The sequence below is a fragment of the Brachycentrus maculatus genome, unplaced genomic scaffold (assembly GCF_059751285.1).
Source record: "Brachycentrus maculatus isolate JH-2025_06_01 unplaced genomic scaffold, ASM5975128v1 h1tg000077l, whole genome shotgun sequence".
In the NCBI taxonomy this organism is placed as follows: domain Eukaryota; kingdom Metazoa; phylum Arthropoda; class Insecta; order Trichoptera; family Brachycentridae; genus Brachycentrus; species Brachycentrus maculatus.
The window spans coordinates 2,218,496-2,226,480 of NW_028280831.1; positions in this window are offsets into that span (position 1 = coordinate 2,218,496).

Below are 7,985 nucleotides of genomic sequence, written 5' to 3' on the forward strand. Positions count from 1 at the left end.
TTACTGTTTAACAGATCTTTTTAGGTAAAACCTAACTGTTTTTTCTCCATTTGAAAAATATTCAGTTTATTTTTGAAAAAATTACTTAAACAATACATTTTCTTCAAAATGCAAAACAACACTCTCTGACCTGTAGCGGGTAAATATTAAGTAAAAAATATGCCTCTTTTGCTGGGATATAGTACATTTTCTGGGCATTCCGAAAACATGCACAACTGAAAATTTACGATTTTTGATTTATGACGTTCTTGAAAGGAGTGAGCGATATGTATTAATTTATTTTTAAATTTTCCAAGAAACTAAAAGAAGTTTTTTTTACACTATTTTTAACCAAAATACTTATTGCACAAAAATTAAATCTTCTTGTAAAAAATTATAATTGGATTTACGGATGGTTATTATTTTCCTCTGGAAATATACCTTAGTTGATTTGTTTGGTTGGAAAAGGGATTGTTTGAAGATATAATTCACATACCATTGCGAATTTGGAAAACGTGATTTATAATTGGAAATTTATTAATGAACTACTTGTAACAAGGCATCAACTACCTTCCACTATTAAGGTTTCAGTAATCTCGAGAAACTAATTATAAGAGCGAACACGAGTACCTGCTATGTGTACTTCACTTTCTAGGGGTGGAAATTTATCTAAAGCTCCGCCATGTGTGGCGTAATGCGGGTGAGGTGACGTCACTTCACGACGAAACAACCCCAGGTACAATATGATAAATAAATAAGTAAATGTTACATTTTTGGCATCTTTGACACTTTCCCCCCTTCAGACTCAGCCTATTGACACCTTTTTTCTTTAATATTTTTTTATCCCTCATTATCATCATCATATTATAATCCATATCAGTATAAGCACCATTGAGGTAGTATTTTAGAAAAATGGCGCCTTAAAAATTATTCCAGACTATTATTATTATTATTATCTCAACATAGAAGAAGAATATATCTGTCAAAGACTGGTCAAGTGATCACTTTACACACGTATAACATTAACAATTCTACCTATGATTGACAACCAAACTACTCTAATTTTGGATGTCATAGATGAACCATCTTATGACGTTCTATGATTGAGTTCACAAAAGTTATCTATGGTTGGATAAATCCAAACTTTTATTTAGCAGAGACCCTTTATTTGTATGCAAGATATATGATTTCTTCTATGTTGAGATGTCAAATAATATACCACAAAGTCTCCTGATATGGGAATATGAAAATGGAGCTGCAATTTTTATTTATTTATGCTTAATATATCTACAGAGAATTCTCTTTAATTATTTTTTTATTTTATTTATTTTTAAACATATCATTTTCAAAATAATCTGCTTTAAGTGAAAAAATGTACCTTGCAAAAATACTCAAAAAATTATTGCAGTGGTCGGAGAACTTTTATATTAAAAGGTCCCAGTCTATGACTGGGTAAAAAAATCAGTCTTAAAATTTTTATTTGATAAGTGAGTAAAAGTTCGTTGAATTTGTTTTTTAAATAAATGATATTTTTTCATCTAATAAAATATAAGCATGTACATGTCTGTAAACAAAGCAATTAAATGTTATTAATCACTTCAAATTATTAAGTGATAAAAAACACTATTAATTATTCACCTGACTTTTGTAACTGTTGTTACTTTCAATAAATATATAATTTAAAAAAAATAAACAAAATACTTATTTCATCATGATATTTTGTTGATGGGTAAATCAAAATGTTATAGTGGGTAATTCAATTACTCGTTTTATTACGAATCATTGTATTATTTTGATCTTTGGATAGCGATTGACAGCTTTTCACATGGCGATAAATACGTATGAGGTATAGCATTGTGCATAAATTTGGCATTATGTATCGTATCTCGTATCTCCACTCACACCGAGGCTTAACCGCCACCCGCCAGGTAACTAGCGAATGACTTATGTCTATGAACTTGAGACATAGGCTCCTATTCTCGTCCCAATTCCCATACGAATATAATATTTAACTTAAAAGCCCTGTCTCCTTACAATATATGAGGAAAAATTCGGCATGTATTTCACCTATGTTCAAAATAAATAAGCTAAATGCTTCACCAATCGCTCAACTGATGGCATAACAATCGGACACATTTCACGAATAAATCGAATACCTTACCGGTATGCAGAAGGATCTAAGACTATTGCATATATACAGGTTTTAAGAAAAAATGCAATAGCATCCATATTCAATAATGGGCAGAATGGTGGACGTTACATAAGTGTATAAGCTTAAACCAGTCAAATGACAGGCCGTAAGTCCTGGGATGCTCAGACTTCTATCACCTTTCATAAAAAACGCAATATTAGACACATTAAAAAAGAAAATAGATATTTTTAATTAAAGTTTTATTGAGTAAATACCACAATTTCTTCAAATCTATTATGACACGTGTTTCGATGCATTCCGCATCATTTTCAAATACCATATTTTACGGTATTTGAACGATAATTATTTGATTATATAAATTTACAATAATGAAATCACGGCTGTTCAATTATTTAAATTACTTGAGCGTGATTAGGTCAGGAGTCGGAATAATTGGCTGTAATGTGTGAAGGGATGAATGAATGTGGAAGAGGCAAATAATGTTTACGAAGTCAGAGAGATGTAACGTTCTTTTTTCACTGCCTACCCCTGCAGCGTGATGCTTAGTTATGTTTGAATAGTAAAAAAAAAATTAATCACCATTAATTATTATATCTTACCCAAGGTAGACGACTCCCGGGCAGATCACCAAATAGATGGATTGACAGCTGGGAATCGATATCGCGGGAGGCTAATCCCTCTTAAAAACAGGCCACAAGGCTTATATCAAGAAGAAGAAAAAAAGAAGAAGAGAAAGACAATTAATTGGAATAAATCCTCATTATTTCAATTTTCACGCAGTCTTGAATAATCGTTGTCGAGTCGAGGCGGTTGATTTATTCTTTGAATTCAATCTTAATTTTATACTTGTGAATAATATAGCTCGTTATTAGGATGAATCGCCTCACTTATTTTATTAGCTTCCCTTGTTAAAGCAGTAAGCCACTTACGCTAGACGGTGGAGAGAAACTATTGTTATTTTCTTGTCGTAAATTAATATATTCTAGCGGTCGGGGGTGGGGGTGACTTATTAACTACTCAAATGCCAGGTTAATTGGAGAAAGTTTAAAAACACTAAAACCCAACATTTTATTTTACCAGTAAGTTTTAATGGAATTGACAGTGTAGTCGTGAGGTACATTCACTATCAACATAAACTAAGCGCCCTCGAGATACTATTTTACGAAAATGAAGCTATATATAATCTAACCAAAAGTATTATTATTATAGAATTCTTCTTCGTCAAACCCTTACCTACAGGTAACACCCAATGATGCATAGGGCACTGCATAATATAAAAGCAGTGTTATCTTGATCGTTAACACAGGGGAAAGGTGATTAGTCCAGCACACTTCAGGTACCAGTCCGGGGTAATATTGAAAAAATTAAAGAGTGAAAAGTCACTTATATTTATTAAACCCCCCTCTAGGAATCGAACCCGGGACCTTAATTACGATAACCGACCATTCAACTACAGAGGTGGACAATTATAGAATACACACCATATATATGGGGAATTTTTGGAACAGGTAGATGAATTCGTATATTTGAAATGTATGTTTTCTAGGGATAGAAAGATTGATTAAAATATAGAAAGGAGAGTAAATGCTAGGAACAGAGTTAATGGTGAGCTAAAATCAGTCATGGCAAATAAAAACCTTTCAGCGAAAGCTAAACTGGCAGTGCACAATAAAGTCCTGGTTCCAACACAAATGTGAAGTGAAGCAAGGAGTTGGCAAAAGAATGATAAAAGTAGACTGAATATAGCCGAAATGCGTTCTCTCAGATGAATGTGCGGCAAAACGATGTATGAATGATGTTGGAATGGTAATATAAGGAATGAATGCAAGGTTGAGATAAGCATTATCAATAAATTTAAGAAATGTTTTTTGTAATGGTTTGGTATGGTAACCAAATGAGTAAAGAAAGAAGATTAAAATAAATTTTATTAATAGTATGTATAATAGAAAATAATAAAGAGCAGGTAGAAATGTCTGCCTCAGTGGGATATTGCTTAGTGCGTTCAGCTATCATTCTGGAGGTTCGATTGCAAGGGAGGTTAAAAAATATCATAGATTTTTCACACTAATATTTATTTAATATCAACCTAGACTAAGTGCAGGATTGATCACCTTTCAATCATGTAAGTAACGATCAAGATAACACTACATCAAAACGATGCAGTGCTTTATTCACCATTGAGTGTAAGTAAGGATTCAATGAAGAAGGTTGAAAAAGTAGAATAGCCGCAATAGCCAGGACACAACGGTTTTAAGTCAGTTGTAAAAAATACCCTTATGTGTGTCCGATACTTTTTCACTCATTATTTTTTTATTCTACGCTATGCATTAGGTGTGAAGGGGTTAGAAAGGTTTTTTTTTATAATTTAGGATACGAAAAGAAAATTAAAGAAGAAATGTAGAATTTGGATGTACTTGCTTACTTACTTTGATTACTTATCTACACTAAGTGCAGATAAAAAAGCATGCAAAAAATATTTTTTTTTGTAATATTTTTATAGTTAAAGCTTTCAAAGATATATATTGCTGTAAAGTGCTTCTTATGACATTATACCGTGAGGTGTAATATATAAAGCTCTCTTCTTTGCCTAGAAACAGTGATAATAATTGTTTTTCACTAAGAGTGAAACAAATTTTTGGTTCGTTGCCAAATCCTTAATTCTATGGATTCTTGAACATTGGTCGTGCACATATATTTATATGTACATATTAATATAATACTATTATTATATTTTGTGGAACAATTGTAACATCCACAAATATATTTTTAGGTCTGATAAAATCCTATTTTATTTTAACTCATGTTAAAATCGTTTAAAAACAAATATTTTTTGACACAAAATTTATAACGATAATATCATTGAAAAACATTTATTCGTCACAAAGGATTTTATGACACAATTAGTTTATTTTTGAAATATTGATAATTATTCAATGAAATATATTTTAAAATATATTTTCAACGGTTCGAATTTTTCTTAATTTGTACTTTTGAAGTAATGGTTGGCGGGTTTAGCTATTCGATTCCCAGGGGGGAGTCAAAATAAATATTAGTGATTTTTCATTCTAATATTTATTTAACACTCCGTCAATACGATGCAGTGACCTATGCACATTTAAGTGTGGATAGGGAAGATAGAAGGTACTTTAAAAATTAGATAATTTATTAATTCGTGTTCTTTTTTTACATATAAAAATGCATTATAATCGTATTTTTACCCTTTTTGCAGAAAAAACGTTCAGTCTAGGGGTAAGAAACTTGTTATTATTAAAAAAGCTGTGTTTTATTTTCCCGATATGTTTTCTTTGAAAGAGTTTCAAGTGACTTGAAATCCTTTATATTCGATTCAAATCTTATTTATGTTAGTAACTTTTCCAATAACGGAATAATTTCTGCATTCCTTAACATCGAAATCTTCTCATATGTGTGCGTAAAGTTTTTTACTCTGTAGAAATGTTTCCCAAGATTTTCAGAGCTTACTCACGCGAATAAGGGCTCTCTTTGTATCGAAACAGGAATAATAAAGGTATATTTTATTTTTCCTTCTTTAAGATGTTTATATACTCGTTCAAAGAAAAACTACATCCGTTAGCGGAACGGAAATGGGATTACAAAATGTCTAGCTACAAAGAAATTCACGTACCTCCTCATTTTACATATTGCTTTTTTTTATATGTTGGTATATCAATTGAGGTACTTTTTTATAGTAATGATAAATGAGTTTTGTAAGCAAATTTCTTTTTTTTTTTAAATTACAATTTATGTTAGAGTAAGGTTACACACACACTCACACTCATATAGTATACTTAACAAAAATACTTGGTAAAAAAACAGTACCAATGTAATCTATGATAATTACCAAAAAAAGAGGAATATAAATAATAAATCAGTAGTTTGACCTTAAATTTAACTATGTAAATAACTTCTAAAAATAATGTTTTATTAAACATATGCATGAAGATCCATTTTGTTTTCACATATGTACCTACCTACTATATCCTTTGAATCTAGCCCATATTATTACATACCATATATATCTAAAAAATTACGAATATTTTTCTTCAACTTACATGATTATTTGACTTACACGATTTTTTCACATTTTCTTGTCGCTAGAATATAAACATACACAATTTGTAAGAAGTTTTGTTGACATAATATTTTCGTAATAAAATGAAGAATTTTATATTTTTGACAAATATTAGTAAAATTCTATATTTTAACGATAACAAAGCTTATTTTTTGCTCAGTAAACAATAGACGTTGAATTAAATTTTACATTCAAAAAACGAGTTTTCGTATGATTTTCCATGGTTATATTGCACATTGTGGAATATGTTTGTTTTCATATGCATAAACTTGTACATTTGCTCAACAATACTGAGCACTACTCTCTACTTAAATATGGTAAATAATGTGATTTTAGTAATCACTGAATGTTATTTGTTTTCATACCCGTCTCGACTTCGAAAGCTTTGTATAAATTCAGACATAAAATCTAACAAGGAACAATATGTTGTATAGGTACTGTACTGAATATAATATTTATGTACGTAGCGAAGTCCCGAATGTAGACATTAAAGTGTATGCTAATTTTCTCTATGCAAGTGTTCTCGCAGACGATTAGAATATTAATATCGCGACCCTCTGACGTACTGGATGCAAATTTTTCCAATTAGACACGTGAATTATTAAGTTAAAACATTCACCCCTCTTTGTAAGTACTATACTATTTGTTGCGTATTGGTGTGTTGACAGCAATATATGATACATCGATATTCGTTGTGATGAAATACAGTGGAACCTCTCATAACGAGCATAATTTGTTCCAGAATCTTACTCGTTAAACGAAAAATTTTTGTTTTGACCAGCGCCCAATCTCAGATCACAAATAAATGTCGTAAAAAAGGGACTTGCCCTTTATCTGTAACGCGTTGCTCGTTAATGGAGCAACTTTATCAGATTTTTATTTCTCGTTATGCGAATTACTCGTTATAAGAGGTTCCACTGTACAGAGTATTTTTTTCTAATATATAGGTATATTTTATACAGAAATTTTCGTGTTTACATCGAAACTAGTCGTGTTTACATCGAATAACTCAAATATGGTGTTTTACTAAAGTTAATCTTTTTATATTTAAATCATCATGCTTTTATATAAAGTTAATGCTAAACCAATAAAAAATATTCTGATTACTCTAGGTAAAATCTAAATTTTTCATGAGAACAACTCACTACCGTTCTTTGTACTGTTTTAAAACTTTCGAAGTACCTTATCATTATTTTATTATTGAAATACACGACTCAGTTCTGCAAATAATAAATAATCAAATATATTGAGATGGACGAGTGTAAGACTTATATTTACAGTTTTGATACATATTACGTTAAGTACCTTTTTTCTATCATCTATATCAATATTAATAATATTTATAAAATTGTCTTGTGATTCTTGCTGTGTTAAGTTGAGTTGAATTTAATACTAGAAACGAGAGAAGACAGAACCGGCGACAGGAAATTAAAAATCTTGGGCTCTATTGTGACGAGCATATTCAGCTGACTAAATATTTGCGAGAACATGAACCCAAAAAGTAGTGTTCGTGAAATGAATTGTCGCTTTGACAACTTATTCCTATTTAAGTTCTACCTGCAGACAACAATCTTAAATAAAATCATTGTGGGTTATTCCTCAAAAAAAAGTTTAAAAAAAAAGGTTTTTTGGGTAGTGAGTTTCCTAAGCGACACCTTCAATAACGAATGCCTGCTCACCTCAATAGAGCCATAAATATAAATCGAGCTTTTTCGTTAATTAAAGTAACAAGATAGCTTTCACATTAATTTTCTTTGTTTTTGA